This window comes from Carettochelys insculpta, chromosome 5 (assembly GCF_033958435.1).
Source record: "Carettochelys insculpta isolate YL-2023 chromosome 5, ASM3395843v1, whole genome shotgun sequence".
Lineage (NCBI taxonomy): Eukaryota > Metazoa > Chordata > Testudines > Carettochelyidae > Carettochelys > Carettochelys insculpta.
This window is the reverse complement of record NC_134141.1, coordinates 11,842,257-11,868,069: the sequence shown is the minus strand read 5'-3', so window position 1 is coordinate 11,868,069 and position 25,813 is coordinate 11,842,257. Positions and strand designations below refer to the sequence as shown.

Sequence of the window (25,813 nt, the reverse complement as noted above, 5' to 3'; positions counted from 1 at the left end):
CATTAATAAAGCCATGAGAAGGGCAGAGGGAATTTCCTAGACGAATTTTTGACAGGCTGTGGAGGTTAATGACACAAGACTAAACTGAACGCCATTAACTTCAGTCGAGCAGTAGTACTCCCAGCATGGGCTGACCTCTGTCCGCTGTTGAGACGGTGATGGGTTCAGTGCTTTATTTGTCATTAACAGACGTCAGTAGGAGCTGAGGAAGCTCAATAACTCCCAGGAGTTGACGTGTAATATCCTGCAGGGATAGACCAGAGAACAGAAGATCTTAAACTAAGATTAGAGCCTTTGCTGGAAGCTTTGAAGTTGCCAGAGGTTTTTAGGTTGTGGCCTTATCAAAGAGAGGAATGGGAACAAACAACTGCTTTGTATGTCTTGGCAACATGGTATGTTCCAGTCCCTGTTGGCTTGCTAAGTTATGGAAGTTTATTTCATTTCCAGAGTGCTTTTTACATTTTGCAGTGAAGACTGAAATCCCAAAGTCTATCCTAGTCCAACTTGGGTGTGTATCTGTAATTCAAAATGCAGGGAAATCTGGCAGAGGGGGCTGCTAGGGGCAGAGCTGAATAATATCTGAAAGCTTCAGTTCATCGTGAAATCTGTGGCTGATACTCCGACTTTACAAAGGACTAGGTACCCTGCATCCATTATGTGGAAAATTAGTGCATTGTATCCATGTGCTAAAATAGTCTGCAGGTAACATTGCTGATGTCAGATGAGACTCGTACATGGGTAGTTACTGAAATGGAGGATCAACCTAACAGGACAGAGTAGCTTGCTTGGCATCTTGCATGTCAATGTGCTATCTCCGCACTGTTAACACGCCCATGGAAGTTCAGAAAGCAGGGCTAGTCAGAGGCGGAACAGGGTGTTGATGGACTCTTGCTCTATGGTGTTTGGTCTCCTAGAGCTCACTGTAAGTGTCGTACAGGTTCTGTGGCAGAAGGGAGCTGCTGTGTTCACTGTCCCATTCACTGTCACATGCTGTAAAGAGAGTTGGGGACCCATTGCTGCACACAGGCAAACAGCATAAAGGTTGGGGTGGGGGCTGCGGTCTCACTGACGCCCCCTCCCTTGCTTCCCTTCTCGCTCTCAGCAGCAAAATGTGTGAACGTGACTGGTTATAGGGGACAGCCAGCAGGGTAGGGCCCCAAGACACACCTGCCCAGACTACAATAGGGCCCTTCCCCAATGACATCCCCTGCCCCCGTGGTTCTCACCATTTGGGGGATCTTGTGTCTGGTGTATGCTTGCCCTGGGATGAGGGGTGGCAGTAAATTGAATTTCTTACAGGCACTATCCTATCTCAATCTGCCCCCATTTGGTGGTAGCTCACGACATGGGATGGGGTGTTTGTAAAGGGGGGAGCAGAGGGCCGAGATGTGGGGGGGATGCAGGGGGCTGGGTGGGGGCAGAGGGCTGGAGCTGTGTGTGTGTAGGGTGGAGTGCAGGAGGGGAGGCTTGGGTCTGGGGCAGTTCCCATTGGTGCCTCTGCCCTGGGCTTCTCCTTCTCCAGCCAAATGAGAGCTGTGGGGACAGTGCTACTAGACCTGCTAAGGAGGTGGGGAGCTGCTGCGCCCTGGGATCCTGGCTCCATGTTCCTCGGGGCTCGCCTCAACTTTGAGGTGCGGGGAGGACAGGCTTAAGGCCCCACCCACCGTTCTGGTTCACCCACATTGTGGCACTCACCAGAAAAGAGAAAGTGAGTCTCCGCTACAGCCTTCACCGAGGGCCGGCTGGCCTTTAGCTCAGGCTATTGAGGCTCATGCACTAAGCTCTAGGGACCAAGGTTCAGCTCTGCCTGTTGGCAGTTACACTGGCTACTTTCACCTCTGCCTGGGGCAGCCCCTCAGTGATAGACATGTGAACAATGCTTGTGTTTAAAATGGGTCGTGACTGCACTCTGCCGAGTGTTAACAATAGTCCTGTGAAACATAGCGTTTTGGCTTCACCAATGGACCCATCCTTGCTGTCACCCACTGAATGGCTGTGCAGGGCAGGGAAGCAGCCTTGGAAAAAGTATGGCGGACTTGGGGCAGGAGGTTGAGCTACAGGCAGCTGCTGAAGAGAAGGAAGTGGAGGGACTGTGAGAGGAGGAAGTGGAAAGAGAGCGAGGCCATGGGAATGGCGCTTCAACTGATGTGCTCCAGGGGCTGCTGCAACTAGAGGCTGAGCAGCTCCATGTTATCCCCATGTCCGCTATCAGAGGCTGATGTGACCCTATGCAATAAATTACTATATAGGTGAAAGATGGAAGGAGGAGGGGACTGCTCAGAAAGGATTCAAAAAATTGGTGGTAGTTTTTAACAAAAACAACTAATGTAAAACTGTTCAGCAGCTGCTTGAAAAATTGAGAAAATACTGATGCTGATTTAATCAACCATTTGTTCGTGCAGTTTTGAAAACTGGATTTCGAAAAACAAAACACAAACCCAGCCAGCTCTGCTAGGTGCAATTGCCTGTGCATGCACTGAGCGCTCCAGCCTGGGAGCTGATCAGCATGTCCATCCACGAGTAGCGAGGGTGAACTGTTCACTCGCTTCTTGTTGGTAAAATGTGGGGTTTAGTTTACCCATTCGCCGGGCTTCCAATTCTAACTTAACATCAACACACATTGGTGGTGCCCAGATTAGAGTGCTTTGTGACAGCCTATAGCATCTCGGCAGGGTTCTATGGACTACCCAAGCTGGAGTAAAAGAGCAGAAGAGAGGTGCGTGGACAATCAAGGCCAAATATTGTGTGAGGGAGAGCTATGGCTTACTGAACAATAGCAGAGGAAACTATCTTAAGGGAAGGTAAATAGCGACAGATGGAGATGACAGATAAATGCTAAAGAGGATGTATGAGACCTTCCTGTGATTCTCTATTTGAGCACATCAGTAGATGTGAAGGAGAACTGCAACCAGCTTTGCTAGCTGGACAGGTACTAGGTGAGCCTGGCTGTATTTGTGCCAGTACACATGTGGAGAGATTTTCTGAGGAGGTGTATAGGATGTTGCTTTTAGGAAATTTGGTCACTTGTGTTTCCATGATTATCTCTGCAGGGAAGCAGTGCTGGCTGCCCTCAAGGACACGGTTAATGACTGATTAGGTTTAGGAGTAATAGCTGCTTCTTTCCCTGCTACAGCGTTCCTGTTGGTGTTTGCATTATGAGAATTTTTTTAAAAAGACTCTTTAGAGAATCCTGCAAAAAACTGATGGGACCAAATTAATCTTTCAGTAATATTACTGACAATTTAGAGGTGACTTTGGCCCAGTATTCCATAGTCCACTGTTCTTTTCTGCATAGGAGACATGCCAAGGTATATGGTGTTATGACGAAAACAAAAGATGCGTGCAAAAAAAAATCTGAGTGACTTCTTAGATGAAGGTAAGCTGCTTTGTGGAATGGCTGGGTTATTTACAAGTGTTTCACACTGGGGAAAGAAGAGTTTGGGGATGATGGTCCTTTTTATAGCTTGGGTTTCCATACAGTGGTAGACAAATAGCTGTTGAGTGATTTTAAAGAGGAGCCACTGCATATGTGTGGCTGATATTTTCTCTTCCAGAAGGTCTCCTACCCCACAAATCTCTGCCTTGAGGCTTAGCTCTAGTGAGAGAAATAAACTAGGACAAATCTGTTTCCACTGGTGTATGACTTTTTTTTTTTCGGTCCTATGTTTCTCACCCCAGCTTCCCTCAGACAGGTGCCAAGTCCAAACTGGTATCAGACTATTAGGTACAATCACCACGTACCAGAGCGGTAGCCCAATGCCCTTGTACGCTGAAGTGAATTGGTCCTAAAGTCCATGACACCACCTCCTGGTTTGAGGACAGTCTGCTGATGAGTTCTGTAGAAAGCTGGGAATCTTATGGCAGATTCATACATGCTAGACAATGGAAGGTTTACTGACTTCATGCAAACTCGTGTAGTTTTAAATCATATTGAATGTATATTAATTGCTACGGGTTTTATGCATTGCCAATAGAAAATTGTCTCCTGGAAGCCATTGTGTGGGAAGCTGGAGATTGACAGACCTTGGGAGTAGAAATCCTGGGAAACTTGGCATCCTGGAAAGGTAGAGAAGGTCAGCTGGAATTTTGTTGGCTGCACTGTGGTTTGGTTTCAAATCAATCAGCAAAAAGTCCCTTCCTCCTGTGTGCAGTCTGCTTGCCACTTGAGCTCCAAAGCCACTAATGTGAGGTACTTGAAGCTAGGGTGAGGGTTCTCTGTTTAGGGCTTCCTGCTTTAGGGTAGTTGGAGTTATGGTTAGGGTTCCTTTCCCAGGGTGATGGTTCTTATATGTAGTGCAACGGGAGGTTGAGTTAGGGTTCTGGTGGGTAGGGCACCTGGAACTTTTTCTTGGTAGGGCACAGGTCTCTATTCATTTCTATATCAAGAACTCAGAGGCAGGTGTTTCCCCTGCACACCTGAGAGGATGCAGTGCAAGTATGTAGTGAAGACACCTTTTTAGGCACTTTATTCCAGTGCTTAGCCATCCTGACACAATTTTTCTTAATGTCCAACCTAAACCTCCATTGCTGCAATTTGAACCCACTGTTTCTTGATCTAGCCTCCAAGGTTACAGAGAATAATTTTTCAACCCTCCTCCTTTTAACAATCTTTTAGATACTCAAAGGCTGTTACATCCCCTGTGTCTTCTCTTTTCCAGACTGACCAAACCCAATCTTTTCTTCTCAGTCATGTTTTCTAGAACTTTAATATTTTTTGTTGCTCTTCTCTGGACTATCTTCAATTTGTCCACATCTTTCCTGATAGGTGGGGCCCAGAATTGAACATTATACTCCAGTCGAGGCCTAATCGGTGTAGAGTACAGCAGAAGAATAATTTCCTGTGTCTTGCTTACAGTACTCCTGAATACAATACAATCCCTATCTAGCCTGTGGTCCACTATGACCCCTAGGAGATATATATTGCTGAGACAAATTCTGCTTGCTGAATGGGATTCACGTGTTGTTTTCTATGGAGAGAGATTTAGGCGGAGAATGTCAACAGTGCCACAAGATAGTTTGTTTGAGATTCACTGAAGATGTACGTGTAATTGGTTCTTTCCATCTCTGCCTCCTGCCCAGAAAGGCTTGGCTAGTCCCATGATTTGAATTCTAAACATACTAGTACATGCTCCTCTCTAACTGTGGTGTTGACATTCTCCAGCAGTGCATCAGATGGTAGAAAACATGAAGGAATTGTCTCTGAATGAGGAAACGACACAAGCTAGCTTTTCTAAAAAGCTTGGAAACTTGACAAACTAGAACTGTAGGGAGCTAAGCAGGCATGAATGGGAAGGACTTACTTAGGAATGACTGAATTAGACATTTTCCAGGAAAGCACAAATAGATCTACTGAATACTAGGCTGGTACTCTGCTGAGAGCTGGCTGCTCATGTGGTGTTGGTGCTCCCTTGTTTCAGAAGGAAGATGATCCTGGAAGTATTTTGAGAAATGGAGGGATGTCAATGTTGTTAGCTTGGTCCAATTCCAACTCAAGTATTTACATTCTACCTCCTTGCGTTATCCTGCAATTTCATCGGACACAACTTTTTGTTCTGTTCTGGAAGTACTGTATAACATTGCTGTTACCTGCTAATCCCTGAGTTGTTCACCCCCTCTGGAGAACTGCAATTTGAAGTGCAGTGATCCCTGTACATAGTGTGAATGATGCAGGAGCTTCCAAAAGATCATTTTGGATGCTTAGGATGCTTTCTAGGCTTGGAAGATTCACATATCTGGACCCTTTGGCCCTTTATTTCCACACAAAAGGCTCAGCATCGTTTCACACTGCTTCCCTCACATCTACTGGGTGCAGCTTTCTGAAGGTCAAGAACTGCTACCCCCTTCACTTGGCTGAACTGTTCTCCTGTCTGATATATATGAGTTGTTGAGGTTTGACACGACAGTGATCCTGCTCAGACAACACCAGGAGAGAAGTTGGAATGCATTGTGGAAAAATAATTTATTGAATCACTAGCTCTGTGCCAAGTCGGCCTATCCAATCCAGCCTGCTCTTCTGTGACAGTGGGTCACCATGGTTCCTGTGAACCCTGGCTGAGCTTCCTACTGTGGCCAGAAGTTGGGAAACTAGCACAAAGTGCAAAAATGCGGGACGTTTTGCAACCAAATTCTCTCAGCCATCCGTAACTCAAAATTGTCACTTTTTTGAAATGACCTAAAAGTGATCCAGTGTTGCAACTATTTTTACAGATCACAAATGTGGCACTTGATCTTGCTGGCGGGGGAAAAGGGGGAGAACATTCTTTTCTATTTTGGAGTGCTCTAATATATGAACCAATCTCTAAACTTGTTCTGAAACTGAGGCTTCTAACAGAAACATGATCAAGTGGGAAGAATGTTTGGGATTTTTTCCTCTAACAATCGTTCACTGATTTGAATCAACTTTTTAAATACCCAGTTAAGACCTAAGTATACTCCACATAGAAAAGTAAATGAGATGATGGCAAATAAGGGCTTACGGCATGTCTATACTTACTGGAAGATTAGGCGCACAAAATCAAACTGTAGAAGATTGACATGGTCAGGGCCAGAGGGACCCATGAAGTTGAACTATCAGGGCTGAACAGTCGACCTTGGTACTCCTTGTTCTCGTGAGGTGTAAGGGCGGGCAGCAGGAAAGTTTCTCCTGTCGACCTCCCTCTCTGTGGATGGATGGATGAGTCATTCTTAGCTGCATCAATTCAGCTATGCAATTGTCAGAGCTGGAATTGCATATCTAGGATTGACTTTCAGGTCTCATGTAGATCTGGCCAAAGAAACAGCAGATATTAGAACCCAGATGGAAGAAATGTACAGTAACATTACACAGATGTTACTATCCAAGTCTTGGGTCTTTGAGTCCACTTGGATCATATTTGTATAAGTAAACATAGTTTTACAGTCAAATCATGCAATCAGCCAACTGGCATTTACATGCCTGTGTGCAAACACAAACACTCAGTTGTAAAGAGTAAGGACTAACATCCTTGTTTAAGTACTCTGGCCAAATGTTTTATTGGTGCTGCTCAGGATCAAACACATTCTCATACAAAGACACAGCCAAAGCTCATAACTTCAAATACAAAATGATACATGCATACAGATGCATAATCATAACCCGCAAATCGTAACTTTTCCATAGACACCTCACTCAATCTTTTCACAGGATTTGTTGCAAATATAGAACAGTGCTTGCAAGAATGATCTATATGGCCATATTTTAATCAGATGGGGTCTGAGTGTGACTTTGACACCAACACCCTCTTGTAATCCCAAACCCCTGCCCACCTCAGGGTTCCCAGACCCTGATTTGACACTGACACCCCTTTACAGCACCAGACACTTGTTTTAGACTGGTGTTACTCCACTTACGTCATTGGAGTTATTCCTCACTTAAACAGGTGTAAACCAGAGGAGAATTTAAATCCAGTGCTTCTTTTTCCCATGATGATTTATGCAATGTTATGAATTCAGCAGGAGAGAGGAGCCTCATTAGGAATGAAGGCCTGTTTACACGGTCATTGTTAGGTTCAGAATAATGCTAAAAGATGGGTTAGATACTCAGCTGGCATCTATTGGAATAGCAACAGTGATTTCAGTGCTTGAGTTTCACTCTAAGAATATAAGAACAGTCATTCTGGGTCAGACCAAAGGTCTGTCTAGCCGAGTAACCCATAGCCTGACAGTGACCAATACCAGGTGTTTCATAGGGAATGAACGGAACAGGTAATCGTCAAACAATCCATCTGCTGTCGCCCATTCCCTGCTTCTAGTACATGGACAGCTGCCTGTTCGTTTCCATCTTCTGAGTCAGATGCCACCAGCAGAGAGTTGATATTTCCCCCCGCCCCACACTCCACTTTTTGGTGGTTTGGGTTCTGTAGCTTCAGCATCGCAGAATTGCTATTTTTAAGACTTCTGATATCATGCTCCACATCTCATCCCTCTCGGATTTTGGAAGGCACTTCAAATTCTTCAGTCTTTGGATTGAGTGCTGTAGCTCTCTTTAGAAATCTCGTGTTGGTACCTTATTTGCATTTTGTCAGATCTGCAGTGAAGACTTTCTTAAAACATGCACTGGGCAATCACCCAAGACAGCCAGAAAACAAAATACGTGACACAATGCAGGTAAAACAGAGCTGGAAACACACAATTCTCTCCCAAGGATTTCACTCTGGGATTTAAGCAATGTATTTTTAACAATCATCATCAGCATGGAAGCATGTTCTCTGGAACAGTGGCCAAAGCATGAAGGGACATACGAATGTTTGGCACACCAATATCTCACAATGCCAAAAGTGCCATGCAAACTCCGGTTCTCTCTTTCAGGAGATATGAATAAGCAAGCAGCGTTATCTCCTGAAATTGTAAACAAACTTGTTTTGTCATAGCAAGTGGCTGATCAAGAAGTAGGATTGAATGGACTTCTAAAACTTTACAGCCTATGTTGGGTTGTTTTTTTTAATACAATTATGTAGCCAAAAAAGAAAAATCTCCATTTACAAGTTGCACTTCCACCATAAAAAGATTACACCGAAGTACTTGTGTGAGGTCAGTTGAAAAATACCATTTCGTTTTTACAGTGCAAATCTTTGTAATAAAATAATACAAAGTGAATGCTGTACACTTTGTATTCTGTTTAGTTGAAATCTAGATATTTGAAAATTCAGAAAAACCTAACTTTATAGTACATTTCAATTGGTATTCTATTGTTTAACAGTGCAATTAAGTGTGATTAACTCATTAATTATGTGAAGTCACTGACTGACACCCCTACTTTTTTCCTCTCTCTTACTTCTCCAAGTTTACGTGGTCCATTCATGTATCCAAGACTGAATGTAAACACAAGGTGAGATTGGCTCTTTATTTCCCATACAGCGCTGCCAACTACGAAAATTCTTCCATGCTCTTAAATCTAAATAAGACCACTTCAGCATTCATGATGTGACTCAGCATGTGATCAGCACAGCAATGATCTTATCTGGCTGTAGTTCTTGGGACCAGCTCCAGCAAAGATGGACAGCTGGGATTTATTTTTAACTTTTAAAAAATCGTGAGCAAAGGAAGTGCTTTGGGAGGCATTAGTCATGGTTACAAAGATAATCTTTGTTAATGAAGCCCTAAACAGGCATGTGTCCAAAAGAGGCAAATAATAAGGTGCAGAAATGTTTATAAGCCCCTGGAGATTGATTAAGAAGGATCCTATAAGTCTAAGAGCTGGGGGATAAAGGCTGCAGGTAATAAACAGCAATATTTATGGGGGGGGGGGCGGGGAATTTAAAATACCAGACAGAAGATCCATGGGCCAGCAGCACTTCCTCTTAATTCTTGCCCTTTTAAAATAACTCTTCCTTCTGACACAGATTGGAGATGTGCTGATTTTTTTTTTTTTATAGAGACAGTCCTAATCTTTCCTTTGTCTCATATGGCTTCCCACCGTCCTGATTTTTTTCATGGTCTCTCTCTGGTAACCCTGTTCTGAGAGTGAGAGAGAGCTAGTGATAGAGGCACTGCCCCATGACTCAGACCTTGGCGACTGGATAGTGATCTTGACTTGGTCATTTCAGAGTCTGCTCAAAGCCCAGTGGATTGAGTGATCTTCGGAAGAATTCCTGATTGAGCACAGCCATTAAAAGGAGTAATAATAATTCCAGCTACCTATTACATAGCACGCTTTTCACAAAGTAGTAAATAGGAAGTTATTTGCCCCAGGTCACTCTGTGTGTGTGTGTGTGTGTGCACGCGCGCGCGCAAGAAGAAGCAAGCGAAGAAGAAATAGAACTCAGGCACCCTGAGTTTCAGTTTAGTGCTCCCGGAGCTATTAGCTATTCTGTACCTCAGTTCCCTTCCCATAAAATCAGAATACTGTGTTACTACTTGTCTGGTTAGATTGTCGTCTCTGGTGTGGAGTTGTTTGTTCCTATGGGTTTGCATAGTGCCTAGCCCATTGGGGTCCAGATCTTGTTTACTGCCTCTAGATCCGGCTTTCTCAACCAGTGGGTCATGACCCAAAACTAGGTCAGAAGGTTGTGTTTGACTCATGGGGGAGGGAAGCAGTTCCTGGTCCCAGAGGTGTGGGTGGGAGGCCCTGGAGTGAGGCGTTTCAGAGCCCTGCCGCTGTACGCTGGAGGGTGGGCCTGACCGTGTTCGGTTCTGGGCACCGTGACCTAATGCATGGGGTGACAATGCTGCTCGGGTCCAGCTGCGTCTCTCGCGTGATGGTGGGAGGTTGCAGGAGAAAGCAGCCAGGCCAATCTGAGGACGTGGGTCTCTGACCCCATGAACCACACCGCAGTGCTGCGTACATCAGTTTGGCCCAGCCTGAACGACCGGGGAGTAGCAACGCTGTGAGAAGGGGCTGAGCCTAGAGCGTGTATTGTGTCCCCACTCCCATCACTGTGGTGCACTCAGCGTACTTATTTCATGCACACGAATGTAATAAGGATATTGTGGGGAAAATATTTAGTAAGTTTTCCCCTGCCCCACACACACGAACTAGCTTAAGTGGGTCTCAACAGCCATCCTGATTTACAAACAGGGCCTGAGCGGATGACTCTTCTAGGTACTGTAGTACAAAGAAACAATTAATCCCCGTGTTCGCGGAAGGGTTTCTTGCCTTATGTGCTGCCCCTCTCCTAAATTATCCCCAGACAGCGTAATCTTCGCTGATCACAGTTGTCTCCCCTGCAACTGTGGGAGTTGCAGTGGAAGGTTTGTGGAGTAAGAAAAAGACTGTTTATGCTGGCAGATACGTATTGATTCCCTGTACAAAGAGGGGCGGTATGTCGTGAAGGCCAGCTGCTTGCACTGACCCTTCTGGCAGCGTGGAGGGAAGATGGTATTTCAGGCAATGGAGCTAGTGCCGGTGCATTACAGCTTACAAGGAAACAATCTAAAGGCAGAGGCAGGTTTAAATGATGGGCAGAAGATTGGACAAGGCCTGGACTCTTCTGCTTCTTGAGCTGTGCACACAGGTGGGGATTCATTCCTCTGCAGAAGCCTTACGTAAGTGCCACTTCAGTCCCATTCAGACCTGATTGATGGCAGTGTGTGTGGCTGGCTGTGGATTAAAGGGCCCAAAGATTCGCCAAGGGGTATTAATTAGGCTAAGCATTTTACGCAGGACCTTTAGCTCCCTAACTGCTTTTCATTGGACACTAGAAACATCACTTCCCCATAACTTAGTCATCGTGTAGGCCCAATGAATGTGAGTAGCCAGAGGTTTAATGCTATTATTTAAAAAAAAAAAAAAAAGGCATTGTACAGGGGATGCATAGCTGCCATTGCTTTAGCAGCAGCTCCATGGGACTCTGGGGGAGGGACAGGGCAGGGCAGGGGTGGTGGGCCAGCACTGTGATTTGAGTGGTGCTGAGGGCTGACTGCCCTGGACCCCATCCCTTCCATCTTTAGCCCAGCCCCTTCTGAAGCGCGAAGCCAGGCTTCCCTCCTACTTTGCCCCGAGGTGGCTGTCGGCCTCCCTGGCTGCATGGATTTGACTGGTTTTTCCTTGAGAGGTGACTCCAATATAATGAAGCCAAGTCACCTAGTGGCCCTGCTCAGTTTCCCAGTTCTGCAAGCGGAGGGGAGCCAGGGTGGTTCCTGGCTCTCTGCCACTCTGGGAGCCTGGAAACTGGCCAGTCCTGCTGGGCTGGTCAGTTTCCTGGCTCTTGCAAGCCCATGGGAGCTGGGAACCAGGCTGCAGCCTGGTTCCCATCTCCCCTTGACTTGCACTGAAATTCAAGTTATGGGGGGGACTGCAGAAACACAACCCCCTCGTAACTCGAGGGTTTACTGTACTGATAGAGAGATACTATACACTGAAAAATAAGTCCAGGTTGCACTGCCCTGGTCTTGCACCCTCAGAACCTAGTGGTCCTGAATGAGGGATTTTGCCAGACTGGGGAGGTTAATGCCCACCAGTCCTGCTGCATGGCCACCCTGCTGGGGCTCCCCAGCCCTTTAGCTGTGGCTGGCTCCCCAGTACTCCTGCCTGGCCCTGAGGGCACACTTGCATCCCTGCCTCCCACGGGGCTGCTGGGGGAATCCAGCTCCGGTTTACACTCCTCCCCCAGCTCTCAGGTCCAGGAGCAGGATGTTGCTGGACCAGGGTGTGCTGGTTTTAGAAGGTGCATCCTGTAAAATATTTGTATTCCAACTGATTATAAATACAGGGAAAATACCAGAAATGGAGGAAGCAATTTTTCACTAGTGTGCTGTGATACTGGTTTTGCATTTTTGTTTGGGTGTTTTGGTGTACAAGTCATTTGTAAGTTCAGGGAAACTTGGGCTATGCAAGACAAAGGAGAAGGGGGTTCAGTAAGTGCCGTTGGTCCCCAGGATGGTTTGGGGTAGCCGTACTAGACTCCACACTTGGGGGTTCCTACAGCAGCTGCTTCAACCGGCCTGTGGATGAGGTGGTCTCCCAAGTGAACCAGGGGGCCCAGAGTGGGGCAGAGGCTGGCAGCAGAGTTTGGGGCCCCCTTGCACTTAGTTTGGGGCCCCGGAGCAGAGAGCCGGGTTGCTTCACTTTCCATGGCTCCCATCACTGGTGAATGCCAGGGCGCCCACAACCTCCTGCTACACCAGCCCCCCCCACCCCCCACACACACACTCAGTAATACCCCAGGTCACGTCTCTTTCGGGCAGGGGCTTGGGGGAAGAGGTGGAAGCGGGGGAGCAGAGGTGGAGCAGGGCCTGGGGTGGGGAAGGGAGCAGGTTGCCCCACACCTCCGGCAGGGATGGCCTTGGGTACAGCAGTATGCAAAGCAGCACTTGACTCCATCCCTTCTGCTCTGGCTGGCTGGGGATGTGGAGCCTGAGTCATCCCAAGCTCCAGCCTCTGCAGGGAACATTAGCAGAGGTTTGGGGAGCCTCCCTCAGCTGCTGTTACACGGTGCCCAGGTATGACCTTCTGCACATTACTCTGCAGTGTGCGCACACATCACCTTCTACACGCTGCTCCTCTGTGCCAAGACAAATGGTACAGCCAGTCCATCCTCCAGCCAAAGTCCTACAGAAGTCAGTAGCCAAATGGACAACCAGTGGAGCGGGACCAGATGTTTGTATTCTTAATTGCAAAGGACTTTTAGAATCCATTCCCCTGTAAGCATCACTGAGCAAATGAGCCAGGCCCAGGACCTGGACCTGTAGTTTGTTACAGTGGAAAACATTTTCAAACCTCAGCAGTCAGGAGAGACTGGCAGACTCAGGGACAATTTTCCAAACTGCTGACATTCCAACACACAACCTTGTCCACATATCTATTCTGGAGATACCATCACTGGACCTAACCAGGTTATTCACAGAATCATGGGCACAGTCTCATGTTCCTCAACTAACATCATATATGCCATCATGTGCCAACAATGCCTGGATGCTTTGTATATTGGACAGACTTCAAACTCCCTTAGCCAAAGAGTTAATGGGCACAAAACAGACATAATCCACAAACCTGTTAGCTGGCATTTTAATGGAGTGGGCCATTCTGTTAATGACTGAAGAGTCTGCATGTTACTGAAGAGGAATTTTCACAACACTCTTGAAAGAGAGGCTGCCGGACTCTCATATTCAAATTTGACACATTAATATATGGTTTGAACTGGCATGGGAATTTTCTGAGTCTCTATAGAGGCTCGTTTGCATACTTGGCTTAATCTAATTCTTGACTCTCTCCCCCCTTCCCCCCCGCCTTCTGCCCCTCTGTGCTCTGATTTTCTCACCTTGATAATTTGGTTTCTGATTTGTCCACCTTGATTACTGTTTTTGGTTCTCTGTGCCTTAAATATTGAGTCTGTTCTGGTCTGGCTATGGTCTGAAGAAGTGAGTCTGTCCCACGAAACCTCACCTTATAAATTATTTGGTTAGTCTTTAAAGTGTTACTTGACTGCTTTTTTGTTTTGATAGTATATAGACTAGCACGGCTTCCTCTCTGTTACTGTACAACCTGGGTAACTTTGTCTTTTGTTCCTGAATAAGGGATCTGTCAATTTGCACTCATTTGTAATGACAATGGTCTTTTCCCTCCCCTCCCTGAAGTGTCTCACTCATCCTTTGCAGGAGTTAATTCACTGCATCTGAACAATCAATTCATTAACTTCTCTGGGCCAGTTTGCTGGCCTGGCAACTGGGAATTTGTCCACAGCCCTGGGCATGGCCTTGCCCGTGGGGCTCCTCCATGACATGGAAGGATCTTTGGAGTTGCTTGTTCTCTGTGCTCTTAATGGCTTTCATGAGTCTCCCAACACCAGAGTTCCCAGTGAGCTGGGTGCTTCAGCAGCAGCCCAAGAGAGATTTAGGGGCTACCTGGTGATTAGCAGAGACCCCACAGAGGACAGCACGGACATGCCTTGGTGCAAATAAAATTTATTCTGCCCATGGATGGAAAAATATTAGAGGGAGCACTCCCCAACACTGGAAATAATTAGTGCGGTTGCATGTCTGGGTCTTGTTAATGGGGACAGTTTTTCAATAGGAGCTGAATCCAAATCACACGTTCATCTTAAAAACCCACTGAACTGCTTCCATTCTCTACCAGTCTGGACTGGCTTCAAACTGGTGGCAGGAGGTTAAAATCCCAGGAGTCATTCAGTTCCCCCTTTCCAAACAATCATAGACTCATAATACTACAACTGGAAGGGACCTCAAGAGATCATCAGTTGCAGCCCTCTGCCCTCTGGGCAGAACCAAGCACCATCTATGTCATCCCTGTTAAATATTTATTCAACCTGTTCTTAAATATCTCCAATGATGGAGATTCTACAACAACCCTAAGCAATTTACTCCAGTAGTTACATAAGCCTTTCATCTCCGTGTGATCTTAAAAGACCCACTTGGCCTTGAGAGGTTGACCCAAACCATAGTGGGGAAGGGGTTTATTTGATCCCTGGTAATGAAAATGTATGCTCTGGCAGCAGGATCAGGAAGCCAGCTTGGTAGAAGATGTGATATATGTATATTTTGATAATTTTAGAAATGTTTTCTGCGGACTGTTTAGACTACCAAAAAAATACAAGGTTGTGACATTCCACAATGTTTTTTCAGGAAATAGAAGGCAAAAAAAAAAAAAAAAATCTGTAGAGGACAAGCATTCCCCCACAAGTAGTTTGTATAAGCCAGGGGTGTCCAACCTTTTTCCATTGGGGCCCACACCACAATTTTTTACATGTTCTGGGAGCTGAATACAAAATAACCCCAAACCAAACCCCGCAGGCTTAAACCCCTCGCAGCCCCAAACCACCATCTCCCCCACCAAAACTCATGATTAACTTACCCAGAAGATCTGCATGCCGGAGAAGCTCTATGCCCCAGCCGCCAGGGCTCTGCTGCAGGCCCACACCCCAGCCATCAGGGCTCTGCAGCAGCTGTGGCCCCTGAGGAAGCTGGCAACGCAGCAGCCAGCTTTCTAAAAGTGGTGCCCCCACCAGCTAAGCAAGCCAGATAAAAGGGCTCCGTGGGCTGGATTGTGGCCCATGTACCATGTGTAGGACACGCCTGGTGAGCAGAGCTCTTTGCAGACCAGTGGGTGCCTGGTAAGCTGGGGCAGGAGGGTGCAGCATAGGGCAGCAGGCCCGAGAGCCCTTGTATTTGAGCAGAAGACTTGGTTTTGCATCACACCTGGCTCCAGAGATTTCTAGATACCAGTTCAAAACTAATGTTCTACTGTGACCCAGGTGCCTGGGTGTTCGGCCCATCGAAGCTGTGCTCAGAGCAGGGGAAGAAAGGGATGGGAGACAGAGGTACTGCTTGTTTGTTTGTATTCAGCTGGGCCTGCCATCCTTGCAGCCACCAGATTCTAGGGCTGGCTGGGGGCTGGGGGCTGTTTTGACATAACCTGTTCTAAATTTAATCTGTTCTGCCTCTGGTGCCAGTGGGCTGCTCCAGAAATGGGAGTATTTGAAGCATGTCTCCTTTCCCTAGCCAGGTCCCCTCCCCAGGGGCCAGAGATACTGTAGTTTACAGCTTTCAGTGAAGCATTAATTTAACAGGTGACTCTGCTTTAATGCCATAAGGAACTCCACTGTTGTAAGCCTCCTCGCTATTTTTAAAAGTTTGAGGAATTTGCTCCTGAGGGACTTGGTGTTCCTTAAGATTTCCAGTAAGCCACCAAATAGCAAAAGATTCCTAGAGCAGCTAAATGGACGTACATAGTCTGTCAGTTGTTTGGAGTAAATCCCCCCCGCACCTTCCCCGCCCACCAATCAGACTCCAAGCCAGACAAACAGCCCACCGCTAAGGATCAGGAAAACTGAGCTAGGTTTAAGCATCTAGCAGACCTGGTTCTCACCTCTGTTTAAACAATACTTTGGGAATTACCTGACTGACAGAAATTGTCACCGCATTGTCAGTCCCACCCTATCTACAACAACAGGATATGCAGAGGGAAGCAGAACTTTCTGGTCAGCTCATTTAAACACATTGGAACGTCTCCCTGAGTATCGGGAAATAAGAATGTCTGTCTTCCTCAGTGTGTACATAGCAGGAAAGTGCAACAGAAAATTTAATCTCAAAAAGCAGCCACACAAAATCCCAAAGACCCTAGAAAACAATAGAGGGAAGAAAACGAAACAGCTCACCTGAGTCGCTTTGTCTTACAGAAATTGTTCATCACCGAGATAAAGCTATTTGTGTCACTCTACACTTCTGCCCAACGCATGTTAGAGATAGTTTTGTAAATACTTAGCGCTGCCTTCCAAAGTTGTGTTTTTTCAGTGCCCCACCACCACCATGGACTCAGTGCCTGTTGGTGTCTGCACCTCCCTCCCTATTTCCTTCCGTCTTTCCCTGTCCACCTCAGCGTGGTGCGGCGCTCCTCTACAGAACCTAAGCCAATCTACTCTATCATCTACCCATTCTCTGTGGGGTCTGCTTCTCCTATTCGAACTGTTCATTATGCTGAATACCAGGGTCTTGACTTTTTTGGTTCGTTGTTCATGCTGCAGATAAGCCTGAATGGCTGTAACTTTCATTGTATGACTTTCTGCAGCAGGTTCTCTTTCGGCTGTATCTTCCTATATAATTCCTCAAGTCTGCATCCATCTGATTCTCGGGACCTTTCTATAACAATTCCTCTTGAACGCCAGCATCCTTCTCTTCTAATCTTTCATTATCGCCCGTGTCTCACATCCATGCAATATGCTGCTGAATACAGAAGTTTTCAATGGGTGACTGTGTATTTCCAGTAAGAAGGGCTTTTGTTTTAGATTAAATGAAACAATTTATCAAGAAAGAATCCAAGTACAGTCTGCTGGCAAGAACACATGGTGTGTGCGTCTCTATAACTGTCTGCCTCTGAACTGCAGCCAAAATGGCAGCTGTCTGCAGCAGATTCCTGGAAATAGGTTGCATGACAATAGAGTGTTTGGTGCTCTAAACACATTCATAAGCAATCCTAATGCCAAGAAGTTTGCAGTCCCAGAAATACTGAAGCCAATGGTGCAATGGCAGTTTACACCAGCTGAGAACTGAAGCCAAGAGACCGAGCCTCCTCTCAGAGCCAGTTGGTGGAGCTATACCAGCTTCACACTGATTGACGGGGATCCAGCCCTTAGTACAGTGTGTGAGACTCTCCAGGTAGCACGTTATGCCCGCTTTGTACAGGTGTAATAACTACACAAGATTCAGGGCAATGGCGAACCAGGCCAAACACCTCCTGTTCTGCTGCAGGATTCCTGTTGCCTCTACAACTAGTTACAGACACAGTCGAGTGTCCAAACTCGCTGTGCAGCATAGACATGTATATTGCCTTCGCATCCTGTTAAGCTACGTCAGTACCTAAGGGGTAGAATAAAAGTCCAGCAGAGAAGCTGACAAATCATTGCAGCTCATAATGGGATCCCCGTGGAAAAATCCTATTGAATGTATTAAGAAATACTTCTAGTGTTTTGTAGTCAGGTCTGTTGCAGGGTATTAGAGAGACAGGGTGGGTGAGATAGGGCTTTTATTGGACCAAATGTTGAAAGGGATGAGCTGTTCACAGAGCTGAAGAGTAGCTCCATGCATGTCCCTCTTGCCCACAAGAGCTGGTTCACTAAGCATTACCTCAGCCTGTCTCTCAGAAAATGATGGTCATTCTGCAGGACTTTGGAATCCTGGTCTCTGGGCTGGAGGCAGTTGTCACATGAAGAATTCAGGGCCTGCAGTAGGATTCTATGCAATGGTTAAAAAATGGGTCATACAGTACTGATTAATTTTCCAGTTCTGCAGAGAATTTCTATAGAAAACAATTACACCCCTCTTAAATTCCACAGGACTACTTCATAATGAGAAGGGCTCAAATACTGAGCACCTACATTCAGCAATATGCAGTCTAATTCCCTTGTGGGTTTTTCTTTTGTTTTGTTTATTGCTTCTTAATCGGCAGGTCTGTCGAGATTCTTGATTGCGGTTTATTCTGTAGTTCTAAAGTTCAAGTTCAGCTCCAAACCTCTGCGCAAACTCTCCCATTGACCTTTTCCCATACAGACAGACAAGTTAGCCAAGCACAGAGATGTCGATTTTTTTAGCTATGCAGTTGGCGTACCTAGAATTGCATATCTGCAGCTGACTTTTAGTTTAGTATAGACATCGCTTCAGGGTAGTTTTTCAGCCAGGATGTTCAGCTTGTCTTTTGTTTTGCGAGCTTATGGCTTCCCTGGGTTTTCATGGTAGGAAGCAGAGGCCCCAGGAAGCTGTCAGCACTGATTTTCAATATATCAGGCATCCCTTGAAACGTATGTCTGTTGTTTACCAGTAAGCTGAACAGCCTGGTGATCACCCTGTCAGCACCCTAGGCCTTTTCTGCTGTAAGCACTAGCAGCTGCCTCACCAGCGATGGGCTGCAGAGTTGTTTTAATTTTTTATTTTTTAATTGCTACGAAACTGAACACTTTCCTGTGAGAGAGTGGAAACCCGAGGGAGTGCTGGCAGCTGTGGGCTTAGATTCCATCTGACCACAGCACAGGTGACTCTGACATTCTTTGTTCCTAGGTAGGTGAGCTGCATTCCATGCTGTGTGGTTGTTTCACAGGAAACTTGAAAAGCTCCGGCAGTTCTCCACCCAGCCACTTTCCCAGGGAGCAGGGCGATGCCGTTGCTGAACTTTTGTCCTGCTCTAACAAGCTCTGTCCTGTAAATTAAGGTCTTTGCCCACAAAAGCTTCTGCTCCAAAATATCTGTTAGTCTATAAGGTGCCACAGGACTGCTCGTTGTTTCTGTAAATTATTGCTGGTCTCATGCCAGCTAAGCTGCTCGCTGTCTGATGCCAGGTCCAGACTAGGTGCACTTTGCTGGCATAACTGCACCCCTAGACTCCTAGGCTGTGTCTAGGCCAGCCGCCCACCTTCGAGGGGGGGCATGGTAATTAGGGTGTTGGGAGATTACTAATGAAGTGCTGTGGTGCATATGCAGCACTTTATTAGGCTAAATCTCCCCCATGGCAACTTCGAAGTGGCGGTTTGCGTGTAGCCGGGGATCAGCCTCAGGTACTTCAAAGTCTCTTTGCTACTCAAAATTTTTGTCACATTTTTTTGCTGCTTCGAAGTTGCCACAGGGAGGAGATTTAGCCTAATGAGGTGTTGCGTATGCACCACAGCGCTTCGTTAGTAATCTCCCACCACCTTAATCACCATGCCCCCTTCGAAGTTGGGGGCTAATCTAGACACAGCCCTAAGGTAGCTGCAGCTGTACCAGCACAGCAGATTTTTTAAAGGCGTAGTTTGTCCTGCCTTCTCTCCCCTCACACCCCCATAAAACAAGCCATATGAGTAAACACCCTGTTTTGCTGGCCCGCCTGTGTTAGTCAGAGGCTGTGCCCCTGCCTGACACAGGAAGTCAGCAGATGCCTGTACTGTGGTGATGGCCTGGCTTTCCCACAAGCACACTGATCCAATCCCTTTCTGCCAACACCCATGACATCACTTACTTTACAACCTGCTCTGCAAGGGATGTCGTGTGTGGCTTTGGCCAAGCTGCATCGTCACACCACAGAGCAGTCAGCACAAAGGGCAGAAGGAATCACACCTCACCCACGCCTTGCTGTGCCCACAGCACTGCAAAGGTAGGTTAACCCAGCTGCATTACTCAAGCCTGGGTAATGTGGATAAGCTGGCTTCTAACCTGCTGCAGACACCACTTGGCCTGTGGGAAGAATTCTGCCTTTAATCAAGTGACCTTCTCTCAAAGTGGCTTTGCCATGGTGCCAGAAGAACCTTTCCTGGGGCTGCAATTAGTGTCTGTGTCACAGGAGCACATCTGGTGTAGCTTTGGGGGGGGAGGGGAGGGGGGTCGTACAGGCAGCCTCTGCGATCACTAATTTACAAGCCCCTCTGTACTGAAGCACTCATGTCCATACTCTGGTATAGGGTGTGCCATGGTGCCCTGATGCTGGCCTTGTAGCACGATGCCAGCCGTAAGTTTAGATGGCATTGTGAAGTTCAGCTGGATGGAGTCCCTGGGGTTCAGGCCCTTAGCTGCCAGTGAAAACCGCAGCCTTAGCCAAGCCCTAAAACGTGATATGAAGAACCCTGCTCAGATCAGATTCCGGCTTCATACCACTTTGTAGCTGTAACCCTTCTGCTGGAAGCAGTTGGCAGCAGCCAGGACTGGGTTCAATATCTAGGGGTTCCTTTTTATCCATCTCGCACAGAACCGGCTCCAGCGCCAACCCAGTAGCCTGGGAAATTCACACACCCCGACAGAGGCAATGCCTTCCCCACTCGCAAGCACAGTCTGAATGTAGAAAAGAAACTTTTTCAACGGAAGAGGCAGAAAAGTCACATAGTATTAGCTTTGGAAAATACAACACCCAGAGTCCATAATCAACTCTTAAGTAACTGTCCTCAGCTCAAAGGGATTGAGCAGTACCCTTTGCCTCTCAGGCTCATCAGTCCAGCAACACAAAGGTTCCATGCTCAAACTTTCTCCATACTGCCCTTCAAAGATCTCATTAGTGCTATATGAGCAAAGCTTAGTTTAGCTTAAAATAACCAGTAAGCTCTCCCAATGCTCAGATGAGGGGAGCCCTGTGTGACCCATATCTTACTCAGCAATGATGACCGACCTGTACCTCCCCCCCGCCCCCCCACAACAACTTCAAGCATTGTGAGACTCCACAATTCTTACATTGGGTGATAGCATAAATTGTGACATGTTGTTTACAATAGACAAACCTCATTCCTTCACCTGTTACCCATCAGGTTTTGTTTACAAGGCATTACATATGCACACCTTTGCATTTTCATGCAAATTACTTCTAAAGAACACATTCCTTCAGCAGCAGTGAGTTCCTACTGACATATTGCTTACATAGCTGCTTAAATCCATTTTGTTTGACTCCCAGTAACGCAGAGCTCTGCTCTCTAAACCCGAGTGTGCCCTGAGTACTTCCCAGGAGGAATTTACTTTGAGGGAGTAGAGGCTGTAACCCTGTGCAACAAGGAGGGCCTTGCTGAGCTCAGCTCCCTGTTGGTATTGTAACTTTAAGCACTAACCATGACTTCTAGCCCATCATGTACACAGGCAGTAAGTTCAAAAATGTGTCAAGGTACTTCCAACCTTTCAGTTACCTAAGTTACTCTTATCAATTCACCTCCTTGGCCCTGGGACTGTTAGCATGCGCTGAAGGCCTGCTAGCACTTGACTGTGTTCCAATAACCTATCTTCAACTAAATTTAAATTCTCCATGTGGTGGCAAGACGCCTGTCCCATCAACCATAGGAAAGGTCACTAATTTCGGCCTTCCAGCAGACAAAAATGTGTACCAGAGCTGTCAGAGTAATCTGGGCTTTAAAAGCCCCAGTAGCTTCAAACTCTGAGGGAGGGATGGGGAGAGTTTTTTTGGGGTGGGGGAGAGACACCAACCTACAGACAGCTCCAGTCAGGCAGCACATAAAAGTGATGTGGCCCCTGACTGAGAGCTCTCAGTCCCCTCATGCCCCACCACCACAGGCAAGGGGAGTGGGGGTTGAGGGTTAAGTCTTTCCCCAGGCCAGATTAACTAGGTGGGACCAAAATGGGGGGGGTTCAGGGTTCAATATGCAGGAGCGAGCTGCTGGGGAGCAGTGTGGGAGTCTGCAGGAGTGGCCCAGGGTGGGTGTTTGGGGTCTGGATGGGAGGGAGGGTGCAGGAGTGGGCTGCGGGGGGGGGGGGGGTTCAGGAGCAGGCTGGAGCTAAAGGATCTGGGCAGGATCAAGCTGAGGGTGGGAGGGCTGGGCAGGAAAGGGGGCAGCTGTGGGGAGGGGAGGAAGGAAGACCAGCAGGGGCCAGCAGAGCCTGCAGTCACTTCCTTCCTCCCCCCACCCCATCACAACTGTGGGCCCGGTCCAGCCTCGGGCTTGCCTGATTCAGCACATGAAGCTCAGGACTCCTCACTTCTGACACCACCCCCCCCCCCCCCCCAAAACGAGCCAGCTGCTGGGGAGGGAAGCCCGGAGCTAAGGGTCTGCACCCAGCCCGGCCACAGTCTGTCGGGACCGCGGGCTGGGGTTCCTGGTCTCAGGAGTCCCTTAGGCATTGAGGGCGCTCAGAACGTCCCAGGATAGCGCTCTAATCCTGAGAACCCAGGTTCTGCTGGGTTAAGAACCCCTAGATAACCCATACCACACACATAATAAACTGAAACACAGTTAAATGTGACTTGGTAACACTCAGGATATGTTTACATTGCAGTTAAAAACGCTCCGCGGGCCCAAGGCAGCTGATGCAGGCTGTGGGACTCAGGCTAAGGGGCTGTCTAATTGCAACATACAGGCTTGGGCTGGAGGTGATGGGCTGGGGTATTCCCAGAACTCAGGCTGCAGCCTGGCATGGGCAAGCCATGTGTATTTAATTGCAGTGTAGACATACCCTAAGTGACTCATTACTAAAGAGTCCCGAGTCGTTGCTGCTGTGGAAAAAACGACAATGCTAGGCCACTTCTCAGAGAATGCTATGAAAATTATACGGAACCAGATGGTCTTGCTGCAAAGGCACTGGCCAGGCCTTCAGCGTTCACTAGCTGCATCAGCCATATATTTCCTGTGCACATCATTTAGGTCACCGAGCTGTCACCCAGGCACCCTTCCTGCTAGCAAATGGCACATTGCTACAGGCTCTGGTTAGTCTCAGGTGATTGGCATCTACGGAAGACCTGCAGCATTGCAAACACCTGGGAAATGTGTAATGCTGGGAGCTTCGTAACGTGGAACAAAACCTCATGGTTCTTTCAAAAGTTTGCAACTGAAAATGTTACGCTGCTTTGAAATTTTACTGGGGAGAACTAAAATGCCACTTTCCCTTTTCTATCAGTCTCTGGTTAGTGTAGTACTAGGAGAAGGTTGTGGGGTTTTTTTTTTGTCTGTTTGTTTGTTTCTTTGGTCTCTGCAGCTGCCTCATTGTGCACTTGTGGTTTCAAATGAGGTTGACTGGTCAGTTTGCAACTCAGGCGTCTGGCTGTATTGCGGTTTGGACCAATCCGTTACTTATGACCTCTGCTGCTGGCTATTTGCAGCTGCTGTGCTGTCAGTCTGCTTGCACAGTCACTAGACTCCCAGCGTATTAGGAATGACGACATTCCTAGTGGCACATTTGTATCTTTAAACCAGCCCACCACTGCTCCTGCATCCTCTCAATTCCCCTCTGAGGGATGCGTTATTGCCACCTTTCACAGCGGGGGAAACTGAGGCAGGTTTTAGCGACTCCCCCAGCTCACAGGGCATGAGGGACAGAATGGGCTGGACAGAGGACGGAAACATGGCAAAGCCATTCATACCAGTCCGTGACACTTGCTACTTTTGTGGCAGGGGAGGAGACTTTGTAAGGGCAGAGGCTGAGCCACAAGTTGCACACCAGGGCTGCCCCCCCAGCAGATGTGGATCTGACCCCTGGTGACAGCTCCTTAAAGGGACAGCTATTACGAGGAGCTGGGCATAGGGGTGTGCCAGCAGTTTGCTGAGTTGTCATCTTGGAGGAATGACCTGTAATTCCTAGAGGCTTCTGGGGCTTCCTGACCCTACTGGCTTGTTTGCAGGTGGGGGAAAAAAGGTAACATCCATTCTCCTTCCTGGTTCCCTTTCCCCTCCCTCTAAGGACTGAGTGTCTTGAGCCACTTTTTAACCTGACTTCCAAGGAACCCTGAAAAATGCTTATTCAGGCAAGGCACTGGAGAGCCCCTTCTGGGGGCTGCTGCTAGCACTAGCTCTTCTTGGGTTAGAATCATGCCAGTGGGTGGCTTTAGATGGAGATACGCACCTCATAGAGCTGGAAGGGACCTCAGGAGTCAGAGTCCAGGCCTCTGCCCTCTTAGCAGGACCAAGCACCATCCCTTTTTTATCCCCCCCCCAGATCCCTAATTGGCTCCCTCAAGGGCTGAGCTCACAACCCTGGGTTTAGCAAGCCAATGCTCAAACTACTGGGCTATCCCTCCCCACCTACGCTGGGCTGCATTCCCAAGTAACCCAACTCTGAGAAGACCCAGTCCTGGCAAGCCAGGGGCTGCTACCAGCCTCACACTACCCAGTTAGAATCGGATTACACATCCAGCAGGAGATATCCACAGGCCTCTTGAGTCACACTGATCATAGCCGAGTGGTTGGCCTGGCACTAGTGCGTTAAATTAAATCCGACACCCAGACTTCACCATCTTTTTAAAGGCCTCTCATGTGATCCCTGCAATGACGGGGTCTTTGTTCCTCGCTGCAGTGGTCGAACCTCACACATGCTGGCAGCCCCCCCGCCCCCGGCCCATTGACCGAATGGTTCAGGATGACGGTGCTGGTCAGACGAGAATGGGAACCACTGCAGTGACGGATGCCTCAAGCGAAAGCCAGCTCCATATGGGCACCAGCATCAAACGCCTCACGCTGATATCACGTTCCTCCTCCGGAGAAACAACACGGGCAAGAAAGGAAAGCAGGTTTAAAAGCTTCCTTGTCTTGGCTGACGTGGGTTCCGCCAGGCCAGGCCAGGCTGCTTTGGGCTGCCCCCAAACCCCCCAGAGGAAGCCCACTGAGTGCTGGGGTGAGGCAGCCTGTTCTGATGAATGGTGGGGGGGTGAACAGCAGGTTGGGGGGGGTCTTTCTCTAGCAGTGATCTGCCCCCACCTGCATTCATGGGAGCTGCTCAACCTGACACTTTGAGGTGCTGTAGCACCGCTTCTTCCCATTTCACAGCAGCATAACTGAGGGGCTGAGAGACTCGCCCAAGGCCATGCCACGCTCCCCTAAAACAGCCCAACCTCTCCTGCAGCCTTTCTAAGGAGTGGTGCCAGCCAGCGGGGAGAGCTCTATTTTGGGTATTTTGCATTTCTTGGCAGGTAGACCACTAAGGACCCAAAGGAGCTGCCTGTGTTACAACAGGATGCAATGCAGCTACAGGCATTTTAATTCACACTTTACACAGGGGCTTCCGGGGCTCCCTTGCCTGCCACAGAGGAGCTCAGGGACAAACAGCTGGTCATGGACTGTCCTCGCTATCGTCTCCAGGGGAGATGGGCACACTTGATGCCTGCAGATGCTGCTGTACTAGCAGCTACATCACTTACCTGACATCTCAGTCATTGTTCTTGCTGCCCAATGCCATATGCCCGAGGGCACAAACAGTTTGTGTCCTAAGCCCTTGTCCTTCCTTTGCCCAGTGACCCAGGAGCCTAGGGTAGGAAGGCGAAAATTTCACACTCATTCAGGGGATGAGCAAAGCTAAGTATTTATTGATGTTACAGTATCACCCAGAGCAGGGGCTCTCCAGCCTTTTCTTTCTGATGCCCCTCCCCTAACATACTCCCCACTTGTGTCACAACTATTGTTCTTCTGCATATCCAGTAGCTTAAAAGTCAGGGCAGGTGTTAGGAGGTGGAAGCAGGAGGGCA

At 47.8% G+C, this 25,813-nt stretch overlaps 1 long non-coding RNA gene across 1 annotated transcript; it reads right to left on the bottom strand.

Moving 5' to 3' along the window:
- Positions 1 to 42: 42 nt before the first annotated feature.
- On the bottom strand, positions 43 to 25,505 carry LOC142013001 (uncharacterized). The gene is made up of 3 exons (XR_012645523.1): positions 25,490 to 25,505; positions 6,494 to 6,763; positions 43 to 244 (listed from the first exon to the last, which is right to left on the bottom strand). It is a non-coding gene; the product is annotated as an uncharacterized LOC142013001 (long non-coding RNA).
- Positions 25,506 to 25,813: the final 308 nt, after the last annotated feature.